This window comes from Musca autumnalis, unplaced genomic scaffold, assembly GCF_047663935.1.
Source record: "Musca autumnalis isolate F117 unplaced genomic scaffold, ASM4766393v1 scaffold_1, whole genome shotgun sequence".
Classification (NCBI taxonomy): Eukaryota; Metazoa; Arthropoda; class Insecta; order Diptera; family Muscidae; genus Musca; species Musca autumnalis.
Genome location: NW_027411644.1, coordinates 58066897 through 58082548, shown reverse-complemented (window position 1 = coordinate 58082548; position 15652 = coordinate 58066897). Strand labels below are relative to the sequence as shown.

Sequence of the window (15652 nt, the reverse complement as noted above, 5' to 3'; positions counted from 1 at the left end):
CAATTTTTTTCTCAACAAGTATACTGGTTGTTGAATATCTCACGAAGGTTTCCGCCAACACAAGACATCAATACGTTTTCTGTCTGGGGACAATATAAAAGGCCTTCTATCTATAAAAGACATCTCAACACTTCCTCTGACCTGAGGAGGTACTCGGTCTACAAAAGATGTCAAACCGTTTTTAAATGTCAAACGGTTTTAAACTAATATGCATACCCTCAGTCTTTAGAATAACTGGGGTATAATCACTTTAATACGAGTACCATCAAAAATATACTCTATCGAAGTAATGATTCTCTTATCATAAAATGTCTTCCAAACGTACCTCAAGCTCCATGAAGATATATATATCTGACAACGCCTTCGGTGGCCTCCCTCACAAACGTTCAAAATATTCACTTAAGTACAGATAAGGGGCTGCTTGAAAATCGTTTTGAATTTTTTGCAAAAGGCAGTATTAATGGTTCATTCTACAGCGTGTTTCTTTACTTTTTTAATTGCAATAGTGGCAACGGGGGGAACTCTCAAAATTGCTCTCTCAAGAATAGTTTTACAGAAAAGTAAAGGAACGAAAAAATTGTAGAACTGGTAACAATGTGAAAAACAAACACACTTATTTAATTTTTTCTTCTATTTCACTGTTTTTCATTTCATCGCTCTCTTTTCTTTATTTTATTTTTTTCTTCACATTCAAATAAGCGTAAAACAAATGTTTAAAAATCGTTTTGACCATTCTTAACCCGACTAAAATTGTCTGGCTGCTAGTACTAGAAGAGAAAGCCACTTCTGTTATTTCTAAAAATTGCTTTCAGGTTTTTGAATGCCTTCCAAGAAGCTCTATATCGCATACCATCCTTACAAAAGTTCAGTTTAAGGACTAATCGAAAACTGTTTATAAAATATAAAATACTTTAATAGGCTTTCGGTCTATAGTAGAACTCAGAAAATCTGCTATTTATAGAATACATCGACATACGAGAAAAAATTCTTAGAACCCGTGTCAGATGGTTTTTTATACAGAAAAAGTGCTCAGACCCGGGTCTGATGGTTTTTCTATAGAAAAAATTCTCAGACCCCGTGTCTGATGGTTTTTTTCTATAGAAAGAATTCTCAGACCGCGGGTCTGATGGTTTTTTCTATAGAAAAAATTCTCAGACCGCGGGTCTGATGGTTTTTTCTATAGAAAAAATTCTCAGACCCCGGGTCTGATGGTTTTTTCTATAGAAAAAATTCTCAGACCCCGGGTCTGATGGTTTTTTCTATAGAAAAAATTCTCAGACCCCGGGTCTGATGGTTTTTTCTATAGAAAAAATTCTCAGACCCCGGGTCTGATGGTTTTTTCTATAGAAAAAATTCTCAGACCCCGTGTCTGATGGTTTTTTCTATAGAAAAAATTCTCAGACCCCGGGTCTGATGGTTTTTTCTGTAGAAAAAATTCTCAGACCCCGGGTCTGATGGTTTTTTCTATAGAAAAAATTCTCAGACCCCGGGTCTGATGGTTTTTTCTATAGAAAAAATTCTCAGACCCCGGTTCTGATGGTTTTTTCTATAGAAAAAATTCTCAGACCCCGGGTCTGATGGTTTTTTCTATAGAAAAAATTCTCAGACCCCGGGTCTGATGGTTTTTTCTATAGAAAAAATTCTCAGACCCCGGGTCTGATGGTTTTTTCTATAGAAAAAATTCTCAGACCCCGGGTCTGATGGTTTTTTCTATAGAAAAAATTCTCAGACCCCGGGTCTGATGGTTTTTTCTATAGAAAAAATTCTCAGACCCCGGGTCTGATGGTTTTTTCTATAGAAAAAATTCTCAGACCCCGGGTCTGATGGTTTTTTCTATAGAAAAAATTCTCAGACCCCGGGTCTGATGGTTTTTTCTATAGAAAAAATTCTCAGACCCCGGGTCTGATGGTTTTTTCTATAGAAAAAATTCTCAGACCCCGGGTCTGATGGTTTTTTCTATAGAAAAAATTCTCAGACCCCGGGTCTGATGGTTTTTTCTATAGAAAAAATTCTCAGACCCCGGGTCTGATGGTTTTTTCTATAGAAAAAATTCTCAGACCCCGGGTCTGATGGTTTTTTCTATAGAAAAAATTCTCAGACCCCGGGTCTGATGGTTTTTTCTATAGAAAAAATTCTCAGACCCCGGGTCTGATGGTTTTTTCTATAGAAAAAATTCTCAGACCCCGGGTCTGATGGTTTTTTCTATAGAAAAAATTCTCAGACCCCGGGTCTGATGGTTTTTTCTATAGAAAAAATTCTCAGACCCCGGGTCTGATGGTTTTTTCTATAGAAAAAATTCTCAGACCCCGGGTCTGATGGTTTTTTCTATAGAAAAAATTCTCAGACCCCGGGTCTGATGGTTTTTTCTATAGAAAAAATTCTCAGACCCCGGGTCTGATGGTTTTTTCTGTAGAAAAAATTCTCAGACCCCGGGTCTGATGGTTTTTTCTATAGAAAAAATTCTCAGACCCCGGGTCTGATGGTTTTTTCTATAGAAAAAATTCTCAGACCCCGGGTCTGATGGTTTTTTCTATAGAAAAAATTCTCAGACCCCGGGTCTGATGGTTTTTTCTATAGAAAAAATTCTCAGACCCCGGGTCTGATGGTTTTTTCTATAGAAAAAATTCTCAGACCCCGGGTCTGATGGTTTTTCTATAGAAAAAATTCTCAGACCCCGTTTCTGATGGTTTTTTCTATAGAAAAAATTCTCAGACCCTGGGTCTGATGGTTTTTTCTATAGAAAAAATTCTCAGACCCTGGGTCTGATGGTTTTTTCTATAGAAAAAATTCTCAGACCCTGGGTCTGATGGTTTTTTCTATAGAAAAAATTCTCAGACCCTGGGTCTGATGGTTTTTTCTATAGAAAAAATTCTCAGACCCTGGGTCTGATGGTTTTTTCTATAGAAAAAATTCTCAGACCCTGGGTCTGATGGTTTTTTCTATAGAAAAAATTCTCAGACCCCGGGTCTGATGGTTTTTTCTATAGATAAAATTCTCAGACCCCGGGTCTGATGGTTTTTTCTATAGAAAAAATTCTCAGACCCCGGGTCTGATGGTTTTTTCTATAGAAAAAATTCTCAGACCCCGGGTCTGATGGTTTTTTCTACAGAAAAAATTCTCAGACCCCGGGTCTGATGGTTTTTTCTACAGAAAAAATTCTCAGACCCAGGGTCTGATGGTTTTTTCTATAGAAAAAATTCTCAGACCGCGGGTCTGATGGTTTTTTCTATAGAAAAAATTCTAAGACCCCGGGTCTGATGTTTTTTTTTTCTATAGAAAAAATTCTCAGACCCCGTGTCTGATGGTTTTTTCTATAGAAAAAATTCTCCTACCCCTTTTTCTGGTCTTCTATCTGTAGCTGATCTTAAGAAGCCTTCTGTCTATTGAATACCTTAAGATTTCTATATAAAACCTCAAGATGGCCTCCAATGTCTTTTGTCTATAGAAGACCTCAAAAAGTCTATATAATGCCTCATAATGTCTTTTTATAGAAGGCCAAACGAGGTCTTCTGTCTGTAGAATATCCCAAAAGGTCTTCTGTCTATAGGAGAGCTCAAACGTCTTTTGTCTATGGAAGACCTCAAGAGGTCTTCAGTCCATGGAAGACTTTAAGATGTCCTTTGTCTAAAGAAGACCTCAAATGGTCTTCTGTCTATAGAAGACCCCATGACGTCTGTCTATAGAAAACCTTAAGAGATCACTTGTCTATAGAAGACATCAAGATGTCTTCTACCTAAAGAAAACCTCAAGAGTTTTTATGTTTAAGTATGACCTCAAGAGCTATTCTGTTTAAATATGACCTTAAAACGTCTACTGTATACACCAGACCTAATGATGTTTTCCGACTACATCTGACCTTACGAACTTCTGCCTGTCGAAGACCTCTTTAAAATATCGCAAGCAGGCTTTTGTTTATAGAAGACCTCAAGACGTATTCTGTCTACATAATACCTCACAAGTTCTTTTGCCTATACAATACCCTCAGAGGTCTTTTATAATCTTCTATCTATAAAAGACCTCAAGATATGTTCTGTCAATGGAAGATCTTCATGTGGCTGTCTTTCTGTAGAATACCATAACATATCTTAAGAAGTCTTCTGTCTATTAAAGAGGTTTCTGTCTGTAGAATATCTTAAGAGCTCTTCTTTCCATACAAGAAATCGAGAGGTCTTCTGTCTACATAAAACCACAAGAAGAACTCCTGGGGTTTTTTGTATATAAAAGACCTCAAGAGACCTCTTATCTGTAAAAAAAATCAAGAAGTCTTCTGGATATATGTAGAAAACCTCAAAAAGTCTTCGTGCTACAGAAGACCTGAAGAGGTTTTCTGCACCTAAAAGCAACAGGTATTCTGTCCATTGAAAATATAAAGAGGTATTCTGTCCAAAAAAGACCTAAGGAGATCGTCTGCTTATAAAACACTTCAAGAGCACTCCTTATATAAAAGACTTCAAGAGGTCGTCTGTGTATGTGGTGAATCTCGAGCGACTTCCGTCAATACAACACCTTAGGAAGTCTTTTGTCTATAGAAGACCACAATATGTCTCCTGACTATATAAGACATAAAAAGGACTTCTCTCTCCAGAGGTCTAGTGTCAGTAGAAGACTTAAAGATGTCTTCTATCCGAGGTCTTCGGACAGACAGAAGACCCCTCGATATATGCTATAGACAGAAGGCTCTTAAAGGTGTTATTGAGGTTATATATAGACGGAAGACTTTTGAGGTATTCTAAAGACGGAAGACCCCTCCTCTTTGGAAAGAGAGCCTGGAGTTCTTGTATACATATTCCACAGACAGAAGACTTTTGTAGGCTAAAATTTGTTGAGGTCTTCTATGAACGCAAAACCCCTTTAGGTGTTCTGTAGATAGCAGGCGTCTTGGGGTCTTCAGTGGGCAGAAGACCTATTCAGGTATTCTATAAACAAAGTTTCTTTGGTCTTCTATGTACCAACGACTTCTGGACAGAAGACATGCTGAGGTTATCGACGGACAGAATACCTTTGAGGTCTTCTATAGTCCAAAGACTTCTGGTGGTCTTCTTGAGGTCTTTTACAGACTAAAGCCCCGTGTAGGTCTTCTTTAAGTTTTATGTAGACAGAAGAACTCTTGAGGTCTTCTATAGACAGAAGACCTCTTGAGGTGTTTTATCGACAGACGAGCTCCTAGAGGCCTTCAATTGACAGAAGGCCGTTTAAGGTCTTCTATAGACAGAATACCTCTTGAGTTCTTCTATACATAGAATAACTCTTGAGGTCTTCCATTGACAGAAGACCGTTTAACTATCCCTATTCGATAGTCTTTGTGAGGTATTCTATATATAAAAGACCCCTGGAAGTCTTCTTGAGGTTTTATGTTGACAGAAGGTCTTCTATTGACAGTCGACCTCTTGTGGTCTTCTATTGACAGAAGACCTCTTGAGGTCACCTATTGATAGAAGACCTCTATAGACAGACGACCTCCCGCAGGTCGTATATATACAAAAGAGTTTTTGAAGTCTTCTATAGAAGACCTCCAGGGACCGATGTATATAAGACATGGAGGGGTCCTCTGTCTATAGATGACCTCCAGAAGCTATCTGTCTAAATAAGACTTCAAGACTTCTTCTGTCTATAAAAGATTTCAAGAGGACTTCTCTTTATAGACTACCTCAAGAAGTGTTTGGCCTAGAGAAGACCTACAGAGGCCTACTGTCTAAAGAAGACCTCCAGATGTTTTCTGTCTATAGAAGACCTCAAGAGTCTCACATCTTTTAAAAAGACGATATTTAGGTCGTCTATAAATTTGTCAAAGGCACCTTTAATCCCGCTTATCAAGATTTCTTTCAGCTTGCTTTAAAGACTGCCATTAGTTCATCTATAAAGACTTCCTTCAGCTTGTCTCTTAAGGTAAGCTTCAGCTCGTCTATAAAAACAACATTTAGTTCGTCTTTAAGGATACTCTTAAACTTTATTATCACTTCTATAGCTGGTCTATAAAAATTACTTTCAGCTCGTATATGAAGATTCTTTCAAGTCGTCTATAAAAACATTATTAGCTTGTCTTTAGAAGTCTACCTTAAGGTTGTCTTTACAGACTGCTTCCATCTCGCCTATTAAGACACCCTTCAGCTGACCTATGAAGACTGCCTTCCGTTCGCCTGTAACGAATCCTTTTAGCTCGTCTATTCGTCCCTTTAGTCAAAAAAGATTTCTTTGAAGACACGCCTCAATTCTTTTATAAACATCTTTGTCAATCCAATGAAGACCCTCTCTAGCTTGATTCCCTCTTAGTAGACCTCTGCTTGTCGCCAATATATCCATTTCGCACAATTATGAAAGCACCAAGGAGCCAGTATATGTCCTTAACACTATTATGTTATGACCGATCAAGAGCGCTACTTGGCATTGTGCACTACTACATACGGCATCCTGGTGTAGAAATATTCCTCTTCTTCCTTATGGAGTTGCGAATCTATTTAAAACCGACTTTTTGTATATTCTGTAATGACCAAAAATCCCGGTGGTCATTTTTGTTCACACCTAAACCATCTCCATATCCCAGTATAATCATACTCCTTAATAAACTACTTAGCTTAATAATATAACTATTTGCTTCTCTTCTGGTGGGCATCACTACCTGTAGCGTTGTTATTGTAGTAACAAATTTTGGTAAACAAGTTACCGTTACTCCATCGCCAGATCCCACAGCATCATCACAACAACATCAGCTCATCACTGCCATTGGTGGAGATGATCACTTGCTATGTTGTTGTGATGACAAATTGGAGTAAACAAGTTCCCGTTACTCCAATAAGAAAACACGTGGTGGGAGCTAGTATAAAAGGGGCGACCAAAACTAGAATTGGGACAGTCAGTGCAAGACCAGGAAAGCGAACACATCACTCGACGGTAAGTAACCCATTCAGAAGATTAGCCTTGGACATCCCTAGAGTACTTATCCAGGTCTCTAAGTCAGGAATCCTAGCATCCTTGCCTATCTTTTGATCCTTACGTATCCTTTGGTCCTTACATATCCTTCGATCCTTACATATCCTTTGATCCTTGCGTATCTTTGATCCTTACATATCCTTTGATCCTTGCATATCCTTTGATCCTTACATATCCTTTGATCCTTACATATCCTTTGATCCTTCCATATCCTTGTAGTGCTTGAGTACTTATTAAGGTCTCTTGCAACCGTAGCCTTGAATATCCTTGTAGTGCCTGAGTACTTATTAAGGTCTCTCGCAACCGTAGCCTTGAAAATCCTCGTAGTGCTTGAGTACTTATTAAGGTCTCTTGCAACCGTAGCCTTGAATATCCTTTTAGTGCTTGAGTACTTATTAAGGTCTCTTGCAATCGTAGCCTTGAATATCCTTGTAGTGCTTGAGTACTTATTAAGGTCTCTTGCAACCGTAGCCTTGAATACCCTCGTAGTGCTTGAGTACTTATTAAGGTCTCTTGCAACCGTAGCCTTGAATATCCGTGTAGTGCCTGAGTACTTATTAAGGTCTCTCGCAACCGTAGCCTTGAATATCCTCGTAGTGCTTGAGTACTTATTAAGGTCTCTCGCAACCGTAGCCTTGTATATCCTTGTAGTGCTTGAGTACTTATTAAGGTCTCTCGCAACCGTAGCCTTGAATACCCTCGTAGTGCTTGAGTACTTATTAAGGTCTCTCGCAACCGTAGCCTTGTATATCCTTGTAGTGCTTGAGTACTTATTAAGGTCTCTTGCAGCCGTAGCTTTGAAAATCCTTGTAGGTCCTGCGTGAGTACTTATCCAGGTCTCTCGCTTATCAGCTGATCCTGTAGCCTTAGACGATCCATCCCTTATCCTGGAGATCCAGAGTACTTATCCAGGTCTCTGGCCTATTAATCCCCGACTCTCCTGACTTATCGAGTACTTATCCAGGTCTCGAAGTGATGAACTTGGTGGCTTAGAATTTCTGTGCGGACTGAGGACCGAATTATCACTTTATTTATATTAAGTAGATTAAGTTAACTTTAAAGAGAAACGCTCTATTTACGAGCACAATAAAAGTGCATCAAACGATAACAACTGTCTTTTCCTTTCTGTCTCAAATAAATAAATTTTCTGTAAGGATCCTTGGACCCCGACTAGCTACTCTAGCCATAGGGGGAAAACCCGTCGTTACAATTCTCTATATTTGAACTCAGTATGATCTCTGGGCCCCTTAATGTAACCTTATCTATTTCCGCATAATTTTACCCTTAATGGTTATTAAAAATATTTATTCTAGTTGTGCTATATGACTCACGGCACAAGTGCCCTTTAATAAAGAATTTGGGAATTTTTCTGTGTACGGACTATCTTCCACCACCACATCCTCATCACTTTGACTTAAAAGCACTCAGCATGCCTCAAAGTACTTCACTGCCTATGAGACTCTGAAGAGTGTTTCGAAAACTATTCATAAATGGATATTGAAATTAAAATGTTCATGGAAATATCGCAGTTTATGTAGAGCCCATGAATCACCTAAACTTTGTTGAATTGCATTCACAAAAGTGAGTTCCAATTCAAATCAAAGAAAAAAGGGAAATTCCTATGAAATTCAAATATGTACCGTTTACGTTAAGTGAGTGAAAAGATTTTGCAGAAAAGTTTGCATTTTATTAAGGAAGATGAAATGTTGATGTTTCCAAAGTGAAAGGGAATATTGTTAACTGGAATATTACTTTGGAATTTGCCCACATGCATCCGATTGTCAAACTTTACTCGAAAAACTTTCAGTTATGTTGAGAATTTTGTGATGTATGCATATCTAAGCATTTCTTGGTAATGAGTTTAAAACAATCACCTATTCATTTAAGGTGACACAATTATATTTTCCAAAAATCTTCATTCATTTCTATATCATAGCCTAAAGAAGAGACATCTATTAAGTAGATTCGATTTCCATCAATATTCCATTCAATTCTTCTTCATCATTCTAATCTCCTTACATTACTATATGAAACAAAAAGAAAAACATTTGTAAAATTTCCTCAACTTTCGATTTTGTTTGCAATAGTTTTATTCCATTTACACATCAACCCCAACCACAACCACAATTTCCCTTTGATGGCATTTTGACATAATCCATGTACTTCCCAGGCAACATTAAAACGCTGCATGTTGTAATAAAAGTATCAACTTTTATAGATTTTTGACTAAAAGTTCAATGCAATTTAAAAGTTTCCCCCTTCTAGATAACACAGAGAGAGAGAGTGCAGCGGGCAGAGATTGCTTAAAAACTTTCCAACATCTGATAACTAAAGTCATCAGAGTAACCCGCAAAGAAAACCAACATTGAGAAAATATTTAAGAACTTTTCTCAATGATTTATATGGGCGGTTATAAAATAAAGCTACTTTGGAAATTTATCACATGTTTTCACATGCCTTCTTCTTTGACTTCCACTCTTTCTACTGTTTGCTTGTTTGTTTGGTGGTTTTTTTATTCTTCTACCAGGAACCACAAGCAGTAGTAATGCACCACGACCAGCATAGTTTGAAATTCAAAGATAAAAAATTGCATTACAAATAACTTTAAGTTATGGAAAGTTCAACAAAAATAGTAAATGTTTGGGCAAACATTGTGGTTTAATGACAACTGGACAAAAAGCAAACATCGAGACAGACATTCTGTTTTATATGAAATGTAGGAATGTCAAGGATGACGAATAATTTTTGAGAAACCACAAGTGAATTAAAGAATTTTTTTACAGAATTCATAACTGGGCACATTGGACAAACAACTTATTTTTCTAATGCAATCAGACCAAAAAAGTGGACTTTTAAATAGCAATATTTTCTAAGAAAAGCTCCTTAGCAACCCTTCCCCTGGACAGGGTCTTAAGAAGCACCCTTTCCACTGGAATGGGTCTTAAAAAGCACGATTTCTCCTGGAAAGGGTCTTAAGAAAATGTCTTAAGAGGCATCCCCTCTTTGGAAAAAGTCCTTAGAAACCACAATTTATTTAGAAAGGGTCCTACGAAGCAACCCAGGGAAAGGGTCCTACGAAGCACCCCTTCCCCTGGAAAGGGTCCTACGAAGCACCCCTTCCCCTGGAAAGGGTCCTACGAAGCACCCTTTCCCCTGCAAAGGGTCCTACGAAGCACCCTTTCCCCTGGAAAGGGTCCTACGAAGCACCCTTTCCCCTGCAAAGGGTCCTACGAAGCACCCTTTCCCCTGGAAAGGGTCCTACGAAGCACCCTTTCGCATGGAAAGGGTCTAAAGGAGCACCCTTTCCGCTGAAAAGGGTCTTAAGAAGCGCCCTTTCGCATGGAAAGGGTCTAAAGGAGCACCCTTTCCGCTGAAAAGGGTCTTAAGAAGCGCCCTTTCGCATGGAAAGGGTCTAAAGGAGCACCCTTTCCGCTGAAAAGGGTCTTAAGAAGCACCCTTTCCCCTGGAAAGGGTCTTAAGAAGCACCCTTTCCACTGGAATGGGTCTTAAAAAGCACGATTTCTCCTGGAAAGGGTCTTAAGAAAATGTCTTAAGAGGCATCCCCTCTTTGGAAAAAGTCCTTAGAAACCACAATTTATTTGGAAAGGGTCCTACGAAGCAACCCAGGGAAAGGGACCTACGAAGCACCCTTTCCCCTGGAAAGGGTCCTACGAAGCACCCCTTCCCCTGGAAAGGGTCCTACGAAGCACCCTTTCCCCTGCAAAAGGTCCTACGAAGCACCCTTTCCCCTGGAAAGGGTCCTACGAAGCACCCTTTCCCCTGCAAAAGGTCCTACGAAGCACCCTTTCCCCTGGAAAGGGTCCTACGAAGCACCCTTTCCCCTGCAAAAGGTCCTACGAAGCACCCTTTCCCCTGGAAAGGGTCCTACGAAGCACCCTTTCCCCTGGAAAGGGTCCTACGAAGCACCCTTTCCCCTGGAAAGGGTCCTACGAAGCACCCTTTCCCCTGGAAGGGGTCTTAAGAAGCGCCCTTTCGCATGGAAAGGGTCTAAAGGAGCACCCTTTCCGCTGAAAAGGGTCTTAAGAAGCACACTTTCCCCTGGAAAGGGTCTTAAGAAGCACCCTTTCCCCTGGAAAGGGTCATAAGAAGCACCCTTTCCCCTGGAAAGGGTCTTAAGAAGCACCATTTCTCCTGGAAAGGGACTTAAAAAGCATCCTTTCCCCTGGAAAGGACATTAAGAAGCACCCTTTCCCCTGGAAAGTGTCTTAAGAACATGTCTTAAGAGGCACCCTCTCTTTGGAAAAGGTCCTTAGAAACCATACTTTCTTTGGAAGAGGTCCTTAGAAACCCAACTCTTTCCCCTAGAAAGCGTCCTAAAAAGCACCTTTCTCCTGGAAAGGGTCCTACGAAGGATCTCAAGAAACACCCTTTCCCCTGGAAAGGGCTGAAGAAGCATTCTTTCCTCTAGAACAGGTCTTAAGAAAATGTCTTAAGAGGCAAACTCTCTTTGAAAAGGTCCTTAGAAACCACACTTGCTTAGGAAAAGGTCCTTAGAATCCACACTTTATTTGGAAAGGGTCCTTAGAAACCACTCTTTCCCCTAGAAAGTGTCCTAAAAAGCACCTTTCCCCTGGAAAGGGTCCTACGAAGGATCTCAAGAAACACCCTTTCCCCTGGAAAGAATCTTAAGAAGCACAATTTCCCCTGGAAAGGGCTGAAGAAGCATTCTTTCCCCTAGACAGGGTCTTAAGAAAATGTCTTAAGAGGCAAACTCTCTTTGAAAAGGTCCTTAGAAACCACACTTTCTTAGGAAAAGGTCCTTAGAATCCACACTGTATTTGGAAAGGGTCCTTAGAAACCACACTTTCCCTTGGAAAGGGTCCTAAAAAGCACCTTTCCTCTGGACAGGATCCTAAAAAGCACTTTTCCCCTGGAAAGGGTCCTAAGAAGCACCCTTTCCCATGGAAAATGTCTTAATAAACACCCTTTCCCCTGGAAACGGTCTTAAGAATCACCCGTTTCCCTGGAAAGGTCTTATGAAGCACCATCTCCTGGAAAGGGTCTTAAGAAGCACCCTATCCCCTGCAAAGGATCTTAAGAATCACCCGTTCCCCTGGAAAGGTCTTATGAAGCACCATCTCCTGGAAAGGGTCTTAAGAAGCACCCTATCCCCTGCAAAGGATCTTAAGAAGCACCCTTTCTCCTGGAAAGGGTCTTAAGAAGCACACTTTCCCCTGTAAATGGTCTTAAAAAGCACCCTTTCCCCTGGAAAGGATCTTAAGAAGCACGCTTTCCCCTGGAAAGGATCTTAAGAAGCACCCTTTCCCCTCAAAAAGGTCATAAGAGGCACCCTTTTCCCTGGAAAGGGTCTTAAGCAGCACGCTTTCCCCTGGAAAGGATCTTAAGAAGCATCCTTTCCACTGGAAAGAAACTTAAGAAACAACTTCTCCCCTGGAAAGGGTCACAAGTAGCACCCTTTCCCCTGGAAAGGGTCACAAGTAGCACCCTTTCCCCTGGAAAGGGTCACAAGTAGCACCCTTTCCCCTGGAATGGGTCACAAGTAGCACCCTTTCCCCTGGAAAGGGCCTTAAAAAGCACACTTTCCCCTGGAAAGGGTCTTAAGAAGCACCCTTTGCCCTGGAAAGGGTCTTAAGAAGCACCCTTTCCCCTGGAAAGGGTCTTAAGAAGCACCTTTTCCCCTGGAAAGGGCCTTAAGAAGCACACTTTCCCCTGGAAAGAGTCTTAAGATGCACCCTTTGCCCTGGAAAGGGTCTTAAGAAGCACCCTTTGCCCTGGAAAGGGTCTTAAGAAGCACCCTTTGCCCTGGAAAGGGTCTTAAGAAGCACCCTTTGCCCTGGAAAGGGTCTTAAGAAGCACCCTTTCCCCTGGAAAGGGTCTTAAGAAGCACCCTTTCCCCTGGAAAGGGTCTTAAGAAGCACCCTTTCCCTTGGAAAGGGTCTTAAGAAGCACCCTTTCCCTTGGAAAGGGTCTTAAGAAGCACCCTTTCCCTTGGAAAGGGTCTTAAGAAGCACCCTTTCCCTTGGAAAGGGTCTTAAGAAGCACCCTTTCCCCTGGAAAGGGTCTTAAGAAGCACCCTTCCCCTGGAAAGGGTCTTAAGAAGCACCCTTTCCCCTTCAAAGGATCTTAAAAAGCACCCTTTCCTCTGGAAAGGGTCCTAAGAAGCACCCTTTCCCCTGGAAAGGGTCCTAAGAAGCACCTTTCCCCGGAAAGGGTCTTAAGAAGCACCCTTTGCCCTGGAAAGGGTCTTAAGAAGCACCCTTTCCCCTGGAAAGGGTCTTAAGAAGCACCATTTCTCCTGGAAAGGGTTTTAAGAAGCACCCTTTTCCCTGGAAAGGGTTTTAAGAAGCACCCTTTTCCCTGGAAAGGATCTTAAGAAACAATCTTTCCCCAAAAAAGAGTCATAAGAGGCACCCTTTCCTCTGGAAAAGATCTTAAGAAGCACCCGTTCCCCCTGAAACTGTCTTCAGAAGAACCCGTTCCCCCTGAAACGGTCTTATGAAGCACCCTGTGCCCTGAAATAGGTCTTAAGAAGCACCCTTTCCCCAGGGAAGGGTCTTAAGAAACACCCGTTCCCCTGGAAAGGGTCTTATGAAGAACCCTTTCCCCTGGAAAGGTCTTAAGAAGCACCCTTTCCCCCAGAAAGGGTCTTAAGAAGCACCTTTTCCCTTGTAGAGTGTCTTAAGAAGCAACCTTTCTCCTGGAAAGTGTCTTAAGAAGCACCATTTCCCCTGGAAAGAGTCGTAAGAAGAACCCTTTTCCCTTAGAAAGTGTCTTAAGAAGCACCCTTTCCCCTGGAAAGAGTCGTAAGAAGAACCCTTTTCCCTTGGAAAGTGTCTTAAGAAGCACCATTTCCCCTGGAAAGCTTCTTAAGAAGCACCCTTTCTCTGGAAAGGGTCTTAAGAAGCACCCTTTTCCCTGGAAAGGGTCTTAAAAAGCAACCTTTCCCCGGAAAGGGGTCTTAAGAATAACCCTTAAGAAGCACCCTTGGGAAGGGCCTTATGAAGCAACCTTTCTCCGGGAAGTGGTATTAATATGTTCTTTAAAATGTTCTTAGAAAGCACCCTTTCCAAGTGAAAGGATACGGTCTTAAGAAGCACCTTTTCTCCTGGAAGAGGTCTTAAGTAGCACTTAATAAGCACTCTTTCCCTGGTTAAAGTTCTTATCTTTCTTATTTTATTTAGAAAACGAGCTTGCCTAAGGAAGTGAATTTTCCTAAGGAAAGTTTCCTAGAAAGCGGGTTTTCCTAAAAAGTCCGTAGAAAGCGTGTTTCCAAAGGATAGGTCCATAGAAATCGACCTTACCTTAGGAAAAGTCTTTAAAAGGCTAACTTTTTTAAGGAAATCTCCTTAGAAAGCTCACTTCTTAAGGAAAGGTCGCTTTCTAAGGAAAGGTCCTTTCATAAAGAAGGGTCCTAAAAAGCTTTCCTGCCTTAAAGAAACGGTCAATTGAAGTTCTCATTTTTTAAGAAGGGATTCTAGAAAACATTCCTTTTTGAAAGTTTCATTTATTTCGAAGACATTTTTCTTTGTGTAATGTAGCATATCAACTTTTTCTAGTAATTTTTTTAATAATTAATAAATGGAGAGAGAGGACTCCATTTTAATTTATGTATACCTTTTCTTAATTTTGTTATTTGTTACCCTTTTCTTATGTTACCTAACAGGTGAAAAATAACTGCCATGGCTGGCATGACTGTCATTAGCGCACCCCCATTAACATGAGACCAAACAGCCGACCACCACCACCACCTGTACTTAATTGCTGAAAAATTGCAATTTATGCATAAATGGGATATCCACCTCCAGTGTAAATCAAAACCCAAGTATTCGAACATGGTCTTTTCGTTTCGAACACCAGTAATCCTTGATGAAGCAGGTCATGCACAGTTGTAACACCCTTATTTTGGAAAATTTATTTCTTAACGCAATGATTTATGAACGAATGCAGTGATTGTGAAGGGTTGATATATGGTCATATTTGAGAGATGTGGAAAGGTTTCAATATAATCATTAAGTGTGATTGTAGGAAGCGGTTGATAGTGGTATCGGGGGAAAATTATAATTCACTAATCGACTCTAAGCTTTTTGACTTGGAAAATAAAAGTGCAATGGGGGATTACGTTATTTCATTTCTTTAAATGGTAAACAACATCTGTTATATGTTTTTAATGAAGGGTTCCATATATACATAACATTTAATATGTATAAATAAAAAATGTGTTTATGAATAGAAATGGGTTATAATTGGAAATATCTCTAGTATTAAAACAGGATTTCCAAATATTGCCACTAAATATATTTTTAATATTTCCCTATAGCATTTATTCCGATACGGGCAAATTATATAAGTATTAAAACCTATCACCGCATTACCCTACTTTTTATAGCCCATTTCCACTTCCCTTCCTTTATTTTAATTATCATTTATTACAAACTGTTAAACAGTTTTCCATTTACATTGTGTGTGTTTGTGTTCGTTTGTTGGATATTCACTTCGGGATGGCATGCTTTAAATGTCTTCCGCTGAGGAAATTAAGTTTAACGGCTATTATTTAAATTAAATTTGTTTTTAGTTTTCTCTACCTTTTGCCTTTACCCATGACAGACACCAACTATTTGCGTAATGATATGGTTGGGAATTCAAAATCAGGTGGGATGGAAAACTGCTTCAGCATTTGCGTTGTTTTCTCTTTTTTTTGCAAAGGGAATATAGATAGCTACGCCCACAAAAAGTTTGTTATTAT

The 15652-nt window shown here is 40.0% G+C and overlaps 1 protein-coding gene across 1 annotated transcript in view; it reads right to left on the bottom strand.

The window, feature by feature from the left end:
- The window catches only part of TyrR (Tyramine receptor), a 273095-nt gene that overhangs the window by 37828 nt on the left and 219615 nt on the right, over positions 1-15652 (bottom strand). The window lies entirely within an intron of this gene.